Source organism: Petaurus breviceps, unplaced genomic scaffold (genome assembly GCF_028583685.1).
Source record: "Petaurus breviceps papuanus isolate PSGF00001 unplaced genomic scaffold, PetGlider_PUasm1.0 90721, whole genome shotgun sequence".
Taxonomy (NCBI): domain Eukaryota; kingdom Metazoa; phylum Chordata; class Mammalia; order Diprotodontia; family Petauridae; genus Petaurus; species Petaurus breviceps.
Window position 1 is genome coordinate 4,596,871 of NW_027187322.1, and position 14,664 is coordinate 4,611,534.

Sequence of the window (14,664 nt, forward strand, 5' to 3'; positions counted from 1 at the left end):
TTTTTCGTTTTCTTGTTTGGTTTTGTTTCCTCTTTCCCATTGCTTATTCCATCTGATACAATCCTTCTTTATAACCTGACTAATGCCTAATGTGAAAGTATTTGCAGATACTATACCTGATTATATGCCACCATGGGGGGGAGGGGAGGGAGAGAAAATGTGAAACTCAAGGAATTGTGGTATCTTGTAAACTAAAAGTAAACAAATTAATAAAGACCAAAAAAAAAAAAAGTCCAGTAATTCTTAAATTACCTCATCAAACTATTTTTCAGGTCAGTTGTTTTTCCAATGAGTTATTTCAAATTTTCTTTCATTCTTTTAGCTCTGTTTAATCAATCATTTCTTGACTCTTTTGGAATCATTAGCTTCCACCTAAAAAATTCTAATTTTTTTTTTTTTTTTGCTTTTTAGAGGGGAAGGCAGGGTAATTGGTGTTAAGAGATCTGCCTAATGTCACAGGGCTAGTGTTAAATATCTGAGGCTGGATTTGAACTCAGGTCCTCCTGACACCAGGGCTGGTGCTCTATTCACTATGCCACCTAGCCACCCCCTAAATTCTAATTTTTAAGGAATTATATTCTTTAGTGAGCTTTTGCACCTTTTTCCACTTAGCTAATCCTTCTTTTTAAGGAGTTATTTTCTCCCATGAATTTGTGTGCCTCTTTTATCGAGTGGTTAATTTTTTATAATTTTTTTGCATCACTCTCATTTCTTTTCCTAATTTTTCCTCTACCACTTTTAACTCTTTCTTTAGTGCTTCTAGGAATTCTTGTTGGGCTTGTGTCCAATTTGCATTTTTTTCTTTGAGGTTTTACTGATAACCGGGTTCACATTATTGTCATCTTTTGAGCTGTGTCTTGACACACATTGTCCGCTCATTTTTCCAGCCTACTTCTTGACTTTGAACTTTATGTTAAATGTGACCTCTGCTCGCCTAAGGGTGGGGAGACCCTTCCAAGTTTGGGGCCTCCCTCACATGCTGTTCTCAGAGCTAGTTTTGAAGGGTCTCTAAGTTCTGGAGGCTTCAAGGTGATGTGCTCCCAGAAGAGGTGTCATCACTGCTCTCCTTGTTTTGCTCTGGTCTTTACCCATCAAGGGCTGCAGTTACAAGCTCTAATCTTCCTCGTGGCCCTTGGGGACTGTGACCAGGCCTCCTGATCCCCTGCAGTAAGAAGCGCTAATGCTCCTCTTTCCCCTGAAATGCCTCTGGGCTGAGAGTTTCAGAAGCAGCTGCCTCTGCTGTTGCAGCCCCCTTCGAGATCTGTCACTGATGCTGCAGTCCACGCTGGTGCCACAGACCTCTCCTTCTCAGCTGGAAAACTGTCTCACCCCTATCTTTTGGTGGCTTTGTCTTAAAGTTGTTTGGGGGGAGGGGGACATTAAGGGAGCTCAGCTGAGTTGCTGCTTCTGTTCTACCATCTTGGCTCTATCCAATCTCTTCTTTATATCTGTAAAGTAGCATAAGTAATATCTCCTCTCAAAGGAGAAATAGGTTTGGTAAGCTCTGAAAGTCGAGAAGTCCCTCCTTTGCAGAGCTATGGGACTATACAACACAGCTCTCAATTTACATACATTCACATTATATAAATCTGACTTTACATAAAGAATTCTGAAAGAAATCTGCATTTCAGGACCCACCCATATTAATATAATTAATCTCCTGTCCCTTGGCTCAGCACTCCAGGACACACAGAGCCCCACCCCTGCCCCCCAAATAAAACAGCCTCCAAGGGAAATCAGAAGAACCAACCTCTGGTGATGAGAAACTCACTTCCCAATATCTATTCCTCTACTTAGCCATCACCCACTAATTTACCACTTCTGTCCTCTGGGTCTTATTGGGTTGATCAGAGTTCTTATGTCTTTCAAAGTTCTTTGTCTTTACAATGTTGGTGTATATATTCTTCTCACAATAACACCCATGATTCCAGAGGACCAATGATGACACATAATAGTCACTTCCTGATGGAGGGGCGAGAGATTCAAGGTGCCAAACGATACACATTTTGGAGAGAACATGTGTAGAGTTGACCTGATTCACCAAAGAGTGAAGATGGAGAAGGAAGGAGAATATAGCCACTTAATGGGTAATGGCCTGGGAAAGAACTGAAGGATTGGAGGCCACGGTATGGACAAAGAACAAGGTCTAGGGTTGCAAGGCAGAGGATGGAAGTGATGAATTAGTGGGTGATGCCTGAGGTGGAGTGGAGGAGTAGGTCACAGGAAGTGACTAGGTTGAGGAATTGGGAGGTTAGGCTGTTTGAAAGTCCGCCAGTATGAAGCCAAGAGTCGAGGAGAAAGAAAACCTTAAGAGTCAGACACTGAACTCACTGAGGAAAGAATGGGAGTGTCCTGAAGGTTAAAAGATAATAGCTACCAGGATCCGGGTGGCAGAAATGAATGGGGTGAACCTCAAAGAGGAAAGGTGGCACTGGTGGTAGTGGGAAAACCTCAAGTGGTCATGGGGAGGTAAGAGTATTCCAATTTCTCCACTTAAACCAGGGAGTCCAGAGAGAAGTAGCAAAAATACAATTGAGGATGGAAAGGGAGGCCATGTCTCCAGGAGGGAGCCAGAGAATAAGAGGAGGGGGAAGGGAAGAGATGCCAGACTGTGCCCACAGAGCAGGCATCCAGAGGGCACCATGCAGGGGGTGGCTAGCTTCAGGGTCATTGGGAATGGAAGGAGATGGGAATAAAGCCCAGACCAGGACTGAAATGACGCTACCCTGGGTTTCATAATCACTGGAATGGAGAAGGCATGACTGGGGAGAGCAGGGTGGCCTCAGCATACCCCACACCCTCAAAGCTCCTCAAAGGTAGGGACTATGTTGTATCCCCAGTGCCTAGCACAGTGCCTCAATACTGGGTATGTTTCAATACTAGAATTATAACGAATTCTTCTATAACAAGTTCTAAAGTCTATTAATGACCCTGACCCCAAGCAATCAAAATATCCTAGCCATCTAACTAAGCACGGCTCAGTCTCATCCAGAAAGCTTGGCAGATACTGAGGTGAGTGACCCCAGCCCAATACATCCATGAATGAGACCGCCATGGCTGGGAGGCTGCACTCACCAGCAGGGCTGAAGCTGGAGGGTCTTCTCTGCCAGCTGCTCTATAAGAAGTGGGAGGCCTGTGATGGAACTGGAGGAACCACTGAGGGGGGTCTGTTTTCTTTTCTAATGTATATGACCTTATTGACCAACATGAAAGACAAATAATTTTGCTACCATGGATATAGGTCACACTATAACAACAAGCCTTAATTAAGGACCAATGACAGTGCCAGGCTCTGTGCCAAGTAGTGTATTCAAATGATAATCACTTGTGGCACTGCCAAGCTCCTAATGGTAAGGGTGGGGTGGTCCAAAAATTCATCTTTGCCTCTGGCCCTATACAAAGACAGCTTTCCCAAGCTCCCACATCCCAACAAGAAGCAGAGACCACAGAGCAGAAATGCTGTGGCAGCATGCCACTCCTCAGAATCTCACAGGCCCTGGGTGGATGGAGAGTAAAGCTCAGAGTCCCCACCACTTTGGGTTCTAAGTTGTATCTGACTGCAGGGAGAGAGAGAAGCCTATAAGAAGAGAAGATGGCAAACAGGTGCCAGGGCACGTGCATGTGGCCCCAGGGCTGCTAGAATCATGTAAGATGAGAACATCTGGCCCAGACAAACCCCAATAAAAAGCATTTTAGACACTCTAAACAAATTTCAAAATAGTTCCGACCAAACTTTAAACAAAGAACATTAAAAGAATGAAATTAGTTTTCAAATGCATTATAAAGGAGGTACAGTAAAAGGGGGAATCCCATTCACCCCTGATGGCTAATATTCTGCGTCCAATCTGTGCTGGCTGCCCATTTCCCATCCCAGCATCTTCTGAGTATGAATTGACTGACTCTGGACAAAATTCCCAAAATATAAGCCACCTGTATTAAGAAATAGAAAATAAACAGAAATAAATGAAATCCAGATTATTTCTGAACTCATTTTGGCCATTAGTTCCCTCTTTCTCCTTAATTTAAAAGATTGTGAAAATACATAAATTCAATTAATTTCCCTTCCCACTTCTGTCTGCTAAAGAATAATGTAATTCCAAGGGATAAAAACAAATGGATTGGAGAAATGGCCAAAGACTTGGCATTCTACAAGGTGGAAAAATTGGCACTGAAACACTGAGCAAATGATACTTTAAGATCAAAGTATAATACAAATTATCCCTGAAGATTTTCACTGAATTATATACCAAGGGATCCATTAATAAAAATGAAATTTTGAACAATCTTTTGAATGACATAAATTAGAGACTTTGAAATGTGAGCATCTGAAAAATTTTTCCTAGTGCCTTTCAGAAACTCTTTTTGAAGAACAGACCTGGCTTCCTTATTTTTTTTTAGAGGGAGTCACAAAAGCTGTCTTGCCCAGCTGGGTGCTGTTGTCAGAATTCATGACAGTTATTTAGCAAACACTTAGGCTTGCAAAGTATTTCACAAACATTATCTCAAGTGACCCTCACAACAATCCTGTGAGGTAGCCAGGCCAAGTATGATTATCCCCATTTTACAGATGATGATTAAATCGTTTGCCCACAGTTACACATCTGGCAGGTACCAGAGACAAAAATCCCCCCCGCCCCGCCCCTGGGCCTCCTGTCCACACCAGGATGCCTTCTGGGATTTGGTTGGGTTTGGTCAAGCTTGGATCAGGCAGAGAGTGCAACAGCCACTCACAGGCCTGATTCCACTGCTCCCTGGCCTTCCTTGGGCACTCTGGGCACCTCACTGCATTTTATCAGGGCATTAGCCCTATGGCAAATTCAACTCTTCACCACAAGCAATTTACCAGTACCAGTCTCCCCTTTCACTGCAGTTACAGACAAATGCCACCTCCCCTGGCCAATATCTGCTTCTAATGACGCTCCCTGTGGACAGGTATGGAGGCTAACTTGCCCTTACATGGGGACCCCTAGTTCAAATTGTGTTGTTTAGTCATTTTTCAGTCATGTTCAATTCTCCATGACCCCATTTGGGGTTTTCTTGGGAGAGATACTGGAATGGTTTGCTATTTCCTTCTCCAGATCATTTTACAGATGAAGAAACTGAGGCAAACAGGGTGAAGCGACTTGCCCAGGTCACCCAGCTAGTTAGTATCTGAGGCCAGATTTGAACTGAGGAAGAGTCTTCCTGACTCCAGGCCTGGCACAGATGTACACTGGGCCACCTAGCTATCCTTATGAATTTATACATAGTTCTAGGGTTTTCTATCTCTTCACATCTTATCAAAGCCCACGGCCCTCCCTTTCTAATCAGTGCTCACATACACTGCTGAATATGACCAAGCCAGAACACCCCTCTTGGTAGAACTGTGAATCCAAGTAAATCAGAGCAAAGGGAAGGAAGGCCTTTTCCCCAGGAGAAGACCAAGAATTAGGGCTTCGCTTCTAGCTGGCCTGGCCTCCAGATTCCAGCTTCTTACTTAGAGTTGGGCACCAAGTTCTTGAGGGAGGTGAGGACAGGGGCAAAAAAGTCATTCCTCTGAGAAGTGAATGTGACTGAGGCAAGAAAGAGCTTCTGGGAGCTTGGTGTGTGCACACAAGGAGACAGACTTCACTGAGTACTCATCTGACCAGATGCTCACCCGTGTGTGGAGCAGAAAGTCCACACTCCACACACAAAGTGCTACAAATTGGGCTCTGGCCCATCCTTCTAGGCTTCTTTCCTACCACTCGCTTCTCATCTCCCATCTCTAAACCTTTGTACACACTTGTCTCCCCTGCCCTGAAGGCACTTCTTTTCCCCCAATTTTTTTTAAAACAATTTTATTTTAAGTTTCAAGTTCCAGAGTCTAACCCTTCCTCCCCTCCCCCCATCTGAGATGGCAAGCAATCACATTAGATTATACATGTGCAATTATGTAAAAAATCTACGTTTTAGGCATTTTATACAAGACTGGAATAAAAGGAAAAAAATGAAATAATGTGACAATAGTCTGCTTCAGTCTATATTCAGTCAATATCAGTTCTTTCTCTGCAGGTGGACAGTGTCCTTCATCAGTGGTCCTTTGGGATTGTCGTGGATTGTATTGCTGAGAACACCTAAGTCATGGTCTTCACTGAACAACACTGCTGTTACTGTGCACAACGATCTTGTGGTCCTGTTCCCTTCAACATGCATCAGTTCATGTCAGTCTTTCCAGGCTTTTCTGTAATCATCCTGCTTGTCATTTCTTACAGCACAATAACATTCCATGCCAATCATATACTGCAGCTTGTTTAGTCATTACCCAACTGATGGGCATCCTTGGACTTCCAATTCCTAGCCACCATCTTGCACCTCTTAAGCTAGACCTTCCTGATCCCGGACTTCTTCCAAAGCCTTGCCTTTCCTGATCTGACCCTGTCCCAACATCCACATGGCTTTCCAAGCTGTCCTACACTTACTTCTCTGTGGATATCAATGTAGCCCCTCACCACACAGTAAGCACCTTGACGGCACAGACTGTCTTCTTTTTTGTTTGTCTCTCCTGCCCCTAAGCATAGTAGTCTGAACACGGTAGGCACTTAATAAATGCTTGTTAATTAAAATCAGTAACTGCTATGAAGTCCTTTGTTTACAGCTCTGCTACTATCTAGCATGCCACAGCCCATTACAATATCCTCCCACCTCCCCTTACAAAAAAGGGCAGATCAAACAAGATGGTGGCTTGGAACTCCCCTCCAGAAGAAGAAATCTAATGAACTTCTCGGTCTACTCCCAGGGAATTTGCTCATTTCCCAAAGTACTTTTTCTGCAGGTCTTAAATCAGCTTACATCCCTTGGCTCCAAACCCAGAGACAAAGGGAGATGGCTACACAACAAAGCCAGGGATGGGGCAGCCAGGAGCTGGGGTTGAAGCCTTCCTCCTCCCCCTCCTCAGTTTCACTGCTGGCCCAGTGGAAGGTTTTATTCTACCTTCCTTTGAGAATCTACTCAGTCAGTATTTTGATTTATGGTGTTACTGGGAGGGGAGCACTAAAGACTCTTTGATACCTAGCAATGAGCGATTCTGCTTTCTGAGGCACACAATTACCTAACTGGGCTCTGTCTGAACACTAAGACTGGGGGGGGGGGGAGAGTATGAGGGCTGAGCAACATGAATACAACCATCAGATTTCTTGTTCTGTCATCAAGAAGTAATTTCCCTGCAACCCCTAACCTCATTATCCCCCTTAAAAGTCCCCACAAATATTCCTTCAAAATTCAGCAATCTGGGGAAAAAAGGGGGGGGGTAGCAATATATAGGATAGATATTTAAGCCATTCTTCAATTTTTTTTTTTAAAGCAATCGGGGTTAAGTAACTCGCTCAAGGTTACACGGCCAGGTGTTTCTGGGTGTGGTGCTGAGTATCTGAGCCCAGATTTGATCCAGGTCATCCTGACACTGGAGCTGGTGCTCTTACCTGGCCACCCCTAAGCAATTGGGGTTAAGTAACTTGCTCAAGGTTACACGGCCAGGTGTTTCTGGGTGGGTGCCAAGTGTCTGAGTCCGGGATTCGATCTCCAGGTCTTCTCAACACTGGAGCCGGGGCTCTTACTCGCTGTGCTACCTGGCTGCCCCGCCATTCTTCAATTCTAACCTCAGAGAAGCAGATCCACCTCAGACACTGGTTTCCTTCATCTTAATCCCTTGGGCCTCAGTTTCTTCTTCCACAAAATGTGGAAGTGGAGGCTGAAGCCCAGACGGCTGTGAGGTCTAGATACAGGATCCTGTGATTGTCTGACTTCAATTGATTCTTTAGTTCCTCAGGTGAAGCATGTGATTTCCAACAACATATTATAATGACATTTCATTACACAAGCATTTTGATCTATGGATTTTATGTTGATGGGATCATGACCTCTCTGTAATTCAAGTTTTCTCACCTGGGAAATGGAAAGGCAAGCTTTCTGACTAGGATGCCCAAGATTTGTGCCTGTTTTCACCCATGGGTGGTTGCTAGCAGGCTCATTTCTAATTTTGCTACTCTGACAGATTAGGGCCTCTCTGAACTCCCTGATGCCGAGGCCAATCAAGATGCCCCAAACAGGCACAGGAATGCTGTGGCCCATCCGATGGCTCCAGAAGGGCAGCCACCAGGAAGCGTTCTCATCTCCTAGAATTCCCGGAAGAATTCCACTGATTCAAGTCTGCTAAAAGTAAATGCCCAGCGATCTTCCACCTTAGTCTTTCTCCCTCACAGTTCACAGGCAACTTCAGAAACAAGTCTGTGACAGCATGGATGGCTGCTTGGTCCCAAGCTGAGAGGGGCTGAGCCTCGCTCAGGTCTGACCCACAATTCCTGGCTGCTCTGGCTCAAGAACCATCACTGGGGTCACAGGATTTTAGTCTAGTATGGTCTAGTATGAGAAGTTTCCACATGGTGAATCACTGGTTGTAACAGGATAGATGTATATATTTCTATTGTCATGATATGAATTCCCAAGAAAACCAGGTATCCAACCTTCCGCTTAGAGAACGCAAGCTTCCTTAGGGCTAGGATGGTTTCCTTTTGTCTTACTCAGAGCACATACTTCATAAATGCTTGCTGAATGATTCTTCCTTAACAGCAAAGGGCAGTGAAAAGACTTGGACCCAGAGGTGAGAATACTTGGTGCTGGTGATGGAGAAGGGCCCACTCTCCTCCTGCTGAGGCAGATTAAAGCCTAGCTGACTTGGCTAGGTATCTGGACTTGGGACTTCCTGCCTCCAGGCTCAGCGCTGGGGTGAGAGGGAGGAGACCCTCACTCAGAAAGTCAAAAGGGCCACAGGAAGACACAGGAGGGGGGCGCTTGTGCTGCAGGTAATGTGTGCGCTCGGCTTGGGGCAACGCACTCAATGCAGCAAGGGGGAGAGGACTCCAAAGAAGCATGTTCAATACTCCCTGGGTCACGCTATGCTCTACAAAATGACCTGTAATACTCATAGATTCTGAAACAAAAACTAAAAGTCTTTCGATTCAATTCAACAAATGTTTATTTAAGCAAGGACATCAGCAGGAACTGAGACAGTCGCAGGTCACATACACATCTCTACTGAAAGGTTCAGCCCCATCCCTGGCCTGGGGCACTGACCACACAGACACGCTCACAATCCAACAAACCCTTCAATGTTCTTGGCCAGGGGAAGGAGGCAGGAAAACCAGGGGGCCTGGGCCAGGGTAGAAGGCCCCAGACAGCTTGGGGGCTATTTTCAGAGTCCAGGCAGGTTACAAGGGCCCAAAGGAGTGAGCGCTGTGTCAACAATCAACAGGAAGGCTATCCTGGAATGGAGGGTCAGAGACAGGACATGGGCACTGATTGGAGGGGAGAAAAAACGCCAAGTCCAAAGAGGCACCAAAGTTCCAAGCATCCAGGTCTGGGGGGTGGTAGAAGGAAAAACAAAGACTAGGAATTGGTTTCAGATATTTGGAAGCAGAAGTGTCAGCCCATCCTCAGATAATGGGAAGGAGCTCAAGTGGAGAAGTGCCCAATTTGGGCTCAATGAGGGAAAAACTTTCTAGACATGAAGGGGCTGCCTGGGGAGGGAGAGAGAGAGAGAGAGAAAGAGAGAGCGAGAGCGAGAGAGAGAGAGAGAGAGAGAGAGAGAGAGAGAGAGAGAGAGAGAGAGTGTGTGTGTGTGTGTGTGTGTTTGTGTGTCTGTGTCCCTGGAGGTCTGCAAGCAAAGGCTCTACCATCACCACTCAGGCACAAGTACATGGGTGGAAGGGGGGTCCTGAGTGTGAATAAATCAGCCTAGGCAGCTGCTGAAGAGCTCAGGGGATGAGGTGCTATCCATCCTGGCAGCCTCTGGGAATGACATGCAAAGGGGCTGGGGGAGAGCTGACAAATTGTGGGGGCATTCCTCGGGACGATGCTGCCCTAGCTCTCAGCTCAGCTGCCCCTGCTGGATCTGCAGGCACATAGTGTTCCCTCTCTGGGCCTCAGAGGGGTCATCACCAAGAAAGGGGTGCAGAATCTCAAGGTATATCTACATATAAAGGACAGGAGAAGGAACAGGAACCAGCAAAAGAGAAAAGGCCAGGGATCAAAGACCACAGGTGTGGGCTCAGGTCCTCAAAGGGCTCAAATTCTGGAGGAGACACCAGGAAGACGAGGGGCAGATGAGACCAATCAATGCACTTAGCAATTCAACTCCTATCAGAGCACCTGGTTTCTATGTAGATGAAACAGTGCCTTTTTTTTTTTTAAAGAAAGACTTATCAGATGTCTCCCCCACCAAGATGTCTATCTTAAACAAAGATAACTCTGGGCTCCACCATGAGTTCCAGTCATTACATTTAATAGGTCAAAAGTCACTAGACCATATGCTACAATTTCTTATGTCAAACTGTCTCATTTCTTAATAGAAAGTCCAGGGTTTAAAGTTGGCAAAGATTCATTTCCCAAACACTCCCAGATCTCAAATTCATAGTTATTCTTTAAAACTAGATCAGAACTAATTAAAATCATTTTTCCATTAAGACAAATGCTGGGGGCATGCCAATTTCAATTGGTTCCAACAAAGCTCCAGGAATACAAAGTCAGAGGAGAAGCAGAATCTGGATTCCTACTCAGAGTCCTCCACTGACCAGGGGCTGCCACTTTTGGCAAGCTGCTTACTAACCTCTTTGCCTCAATCTCTTCGTCTATAAAAAGGACATCAAGAGGGAGAAAAGAGCCTTACAAACTCTAAAGGCACACATGTCTCTCTGGCTAAGCCAATGCAACCCTAATTCTTTCTATAAAAATAATGTTCATTCTGCAAGACTCCTCAGGACAGCAGGCCACCAGATCCATAAAACAGAGCTAAGCAAGGGGCAGCTAGGTGGTACAGTGAATAGAGCACTGGCCCTGGAGTCAGGAGAACCTAAGTTCAAATCTGACCTCACACACTTAACACAAAACCAGCCATGTGACCTTGGGCAAATCACTTAACCCTAATTGCCCTACCTTCCCCTTCCAAATAAATAAATAAAAACAGAGCTGATCAATAAGTGGGTAACCTGGGACAAAGCAACACATCCAAGAGGCAGATGGAAGCAGGTATAGGCAGCACGGAGGGAAAGCCCTCCTAACACAAGCCACAGACACATAGCCAATAAAAGCCCACAAAGGTTGGGCATCTACAGAAAGAATTAAATAGGTCCTTGACTCCCTCACAATCCCTGCACACCCATCTCAGAATCTGAGAGAATATCTTAGCCAACCAAGATCTGAACTCTGACAACATCCTTAAGGGCCATGCTGTGCTTCCAGTCCTCTGGGGAGGAGGTGCTGACTACCAGCTGAGGAAGCCCTTTACTCCTTTAGCTGGAATTGTTTCTAAGTTTTACCTTGAATCAAACCCAGTTCTGTCTCTCCACAGCTTGTACACTTTGGAGAAGCATACCCAGGCACATAAGCCTCTCTCTCCCCACTCCCACAAAGATCCAGAGCTCCCCCTTTCCTTGGACCATCAGCCCCTCCCCCACCTACCTGGTGTCCCCCTCTACCCAGCCACTCCTATCACTAGCAGGAGGCTTGCCTGCTCTTTCCAAATGCAGATTTCCCACACACCTTCTCCCCCAATATATGGAGTTACCTACTGACAGGCTGCAGGTGGACAGAGCTTAGGGCACAGCCTGTTTGCCAGATGAGAGAATGATTGAGCACAAATAGGTAAGTAGGTGGTGAAAACTGGGTTTGAAAGAATAGTGGCTATTAAAAGTGGATTAAATAAGTCTATGGGTGGGTAGCAAGTGAAGATTTGGCCAGTGCTGTGTATTTCTTCCTCCAGAAAAACATGAGCACCTGGGGATACATTCTATAACATTCTTTTAAGAAATAAGGTTCCTGTTGATATGATATTTGATTTTTTAAAAACTAAACTCCTTATTACACATTTGCTTTAATGGAACTAAGATCCAAGTGTCCCCAAACCTCAGCCAGAGTTTGGTAAATTAGGGATGTCTGTTACTCGGTTCTCGGCTTTATCATCAATTTACGACTGTGACAGTGGTCACTTCTTTCTCCAAGGCTAGCAAAGATTAAACATTTTTGCATCCTTTTAAAAAAATGTTTTACTTTAACAGGCATTTCTCAACCCACACCCAAAGAAACTCCCCTCAAAGGTTGAACAAAACTACTTCATGGAGGGATCGAAGTATTTCACTTCAACAAGTAAATTTGAAATTCTTCCAGTATTTTCTTAGAATGGTAATAGTGTAGCCACTAACAGGAAAAAAGTAACAATTACACCAACCCTGCCTTCTCAGAACAAGGTGAAACGCTTCCTCTGAAGGTTGTACAGTGATAACACAACCCAAGGCCACTCTGTTGCTAAAAAAACCCAAGCTAACTAGTTACAACTGGGGACCAGGGAAGGCGAGTGTGAAAATTCCGAGGCTCCTGAAACCCCGCACTGCCTCTCCAAGCGCTCCCTGCGCCGCCGGACCGTCCGCTCGCCCCGCCGCCCAAAGCCGAGCCCGAGCCCGAGCAGAGGGGTCTGGGGGGCGAGGGCAGCCCGGGGCCAGGCCGGCTGTCCCGCAGGGGGGAGGGCGGAGCGGGGCGCGGGGCGTGGAACGCATTTTGTTTCCAAACAAAGGAGCCCAGGCTCAGAACTGGAAGGGCCTGCGGGGGTGGGCGCCGGCCCTCCCCGCCCCCTCCCGTACCGGGGGCTCGCCCGGTGGCTGAGCCAGGACTTGAACCCAGAAGCCCCGGCAGCAGCGGCCTCTCCCGAGCCCTCCGCCCCCTCCCCTGGCTTCCCAGGACCAGGAAGGCCACGGAGAGGAGGGGAAGGCAGGTGGAGGCCTCGCGCAGGCGCAGAGCCCCAAGCGGGCTGCTAAGCCAAGGGGGCGGTGGCCACGGAAACCGACCAGGGGGTGGGGCCTGGGTAGCACGGAGGCCGCCGATTGGGCGAGCCCGCCCGGCGCTGCCCATTGGAGCAGAGGAGGGCCCGGCCCCCCAATCCAGGGAGACCCGGCGCGGGCGCCTCCCCCGCACGCCCCGCGCTCCGGCTCCCACCGCTCCCTTCCGGCGGCCGGCCCCCACGACACGGCCCGGCCCGGCCCCCCCCCGCCCCCCCCATCCCGGCTCCCAGCCCGGCTCCCTCCCCGGCGTTACTCACCGCCCGAGCGCCGCCCGCTCCCCCTCGGGAGGAGGACGGGGCCGGGGTTGGAGGCCCGGCTGCCCCGCGGCTCCGAGCGGGGCACGCGCTGCCCGCGGCCCTTTCTGCCCCCAAAGAAAATTAATCACCAAAAAATAATTCCAGAGAAAAAATGGAGAGTAAAATCCAAGATGGCGGCGGCGTAGCCGCAGCACCGCCCGCTCCCTCCGCCGCCGCCGGCAGAGAAAGGAGTCCCAGCTGCGGGCCCGGCTCCCGCCCCCTCCCTCCGCCCTCCCCGCGCGCTCCCGGCGCCCTCCCCTCCCCAGCCCCGCGCGCTCCCGGCAGGCCGCCCTCTTCCGCGCGTGCGCGCCCCCGGCACGCACCTCCTTCGCCCCGGACGTGGGGGTCGGCGCGCGCGCTCCCGGGCCTGGCCGTGAAGGCCGCCGCGCGCGCTCCCAGGACCTCGACGTCGCGCGCGCGTCGCCCCCCCTCCCCTCTCCACCCCCCACCCTCGGGGCCGCGGCCGTCGCTCGGCCCCCGGCCTCGGCCCTCGGGCCCGGGCCTCCGCGCTCACCTCCGCCTCCGGAGCGGCCGCAGGGCCGGAGAGGCATGGGCCGGGCGGCGCTCCGCGTCCCGGGGCTGGCGCCTCGCCTCGCCTCGCCGTGCGCGGCCGCTCACCTCATAGCCCCGGCCCGGACCCACCCGGGGCGGCGGCGGCGGCGGCGGAGGAGGAGGAGGGGCACGGAAAGGAGTCCCGGAACCCGGCCCGGCGCCCGCGGCGGAAGGAGAAAAGTTATCTTTTAAAAAACGAGCGCCGGCCCCCGCTGTCTCCGCACGCCGACCTCGCGGCGGAGGGATCCCGGGGAAGTTCTCTACACACGGGAGGGTGAGGGGGGATGCGGAAGCGAGGGATCCCTCCGCCTTGACGGCTGCCCTTTAAATGGCGGGCGGAGAATCCACGGCACCGCCCCCCGCAGGGTGCCCCCCCCCCCCCCCTTTGCAGGGAGCGCGCGCTGGACGGCAGGACGGCACCGTAGCGCCCCCTGACGCTGAGGCCTACGCTGCCCTGACACTTGCGCGGTGCCGGGATCAGCTGAGCTGAAGAACTGGGAACCATAGAGCCCCCGAAGCCCCCACAGCGCCCCCTGGCGTCCCGGGGTAGGGAGCCGCAACAGCGCCCCCTGGCGTCTCGGGGTAGGGAGCCCCCACAGCGCCCCCTGGCGTCCCGGGGTAGGGAGCCGCAACAGCACTGGTCTTGCATCATCTTTGATCTTCGAATGCTATGGAGGAAGAAAGATTATGAAACGGGGGGCGGGGGGGGGGGGTGTCAAGCTCAGTGACCTCGAAAGGGGGCGTCGGAGTCGCGGGCTCGGCCTCCGGGACTGACGCGAGCCCCAGTTGGATGAGTGGGCCGGCCTCCATCTTCGCGTCTCTGCCTCCCGCCTTCCCATTGGCCGGTCTGTAGCCCCGCCTCCCTGCCGGACCTGGCGCCCCCTGGAGGACAGTCCCCGCTCGCTGTAGGTGGGCACGCGGTAGTAGGGGCTCGCCCCGCGCAGTGTTCATTCATCCGTCGGCCGGCAGCC

General features: G+C 49.7%; 1 protein-coding gene across 2 annotated transcripts in view; it reads right to left on the reverse strand.

The window, feature by feature from the left end:
* The window catches only part of KMT5B (lysine methyltransferase 5B), a 60,720-nt gene extending 46,933 nt beyond the window's left edge, over positions 1-13,787 (reverse strand). The window contains exon 1 of one of the 2 annotated variants that reach the window (XM_069066524.1): positions 13,656-13,787. The gene's annotated coding sequence lies outside the window, so the exon portion shown is untranslated. Of the gene's footprint in view, positions 1-13,102; positions 13,308-13,655 lie in introns of those variants that run through there. The other variant, XM_069066523.1, reaches the window with a different exon arrangement.
* Between the last annotated feature and the right edge of the window lie 877 nt (positions 13,788-14,664).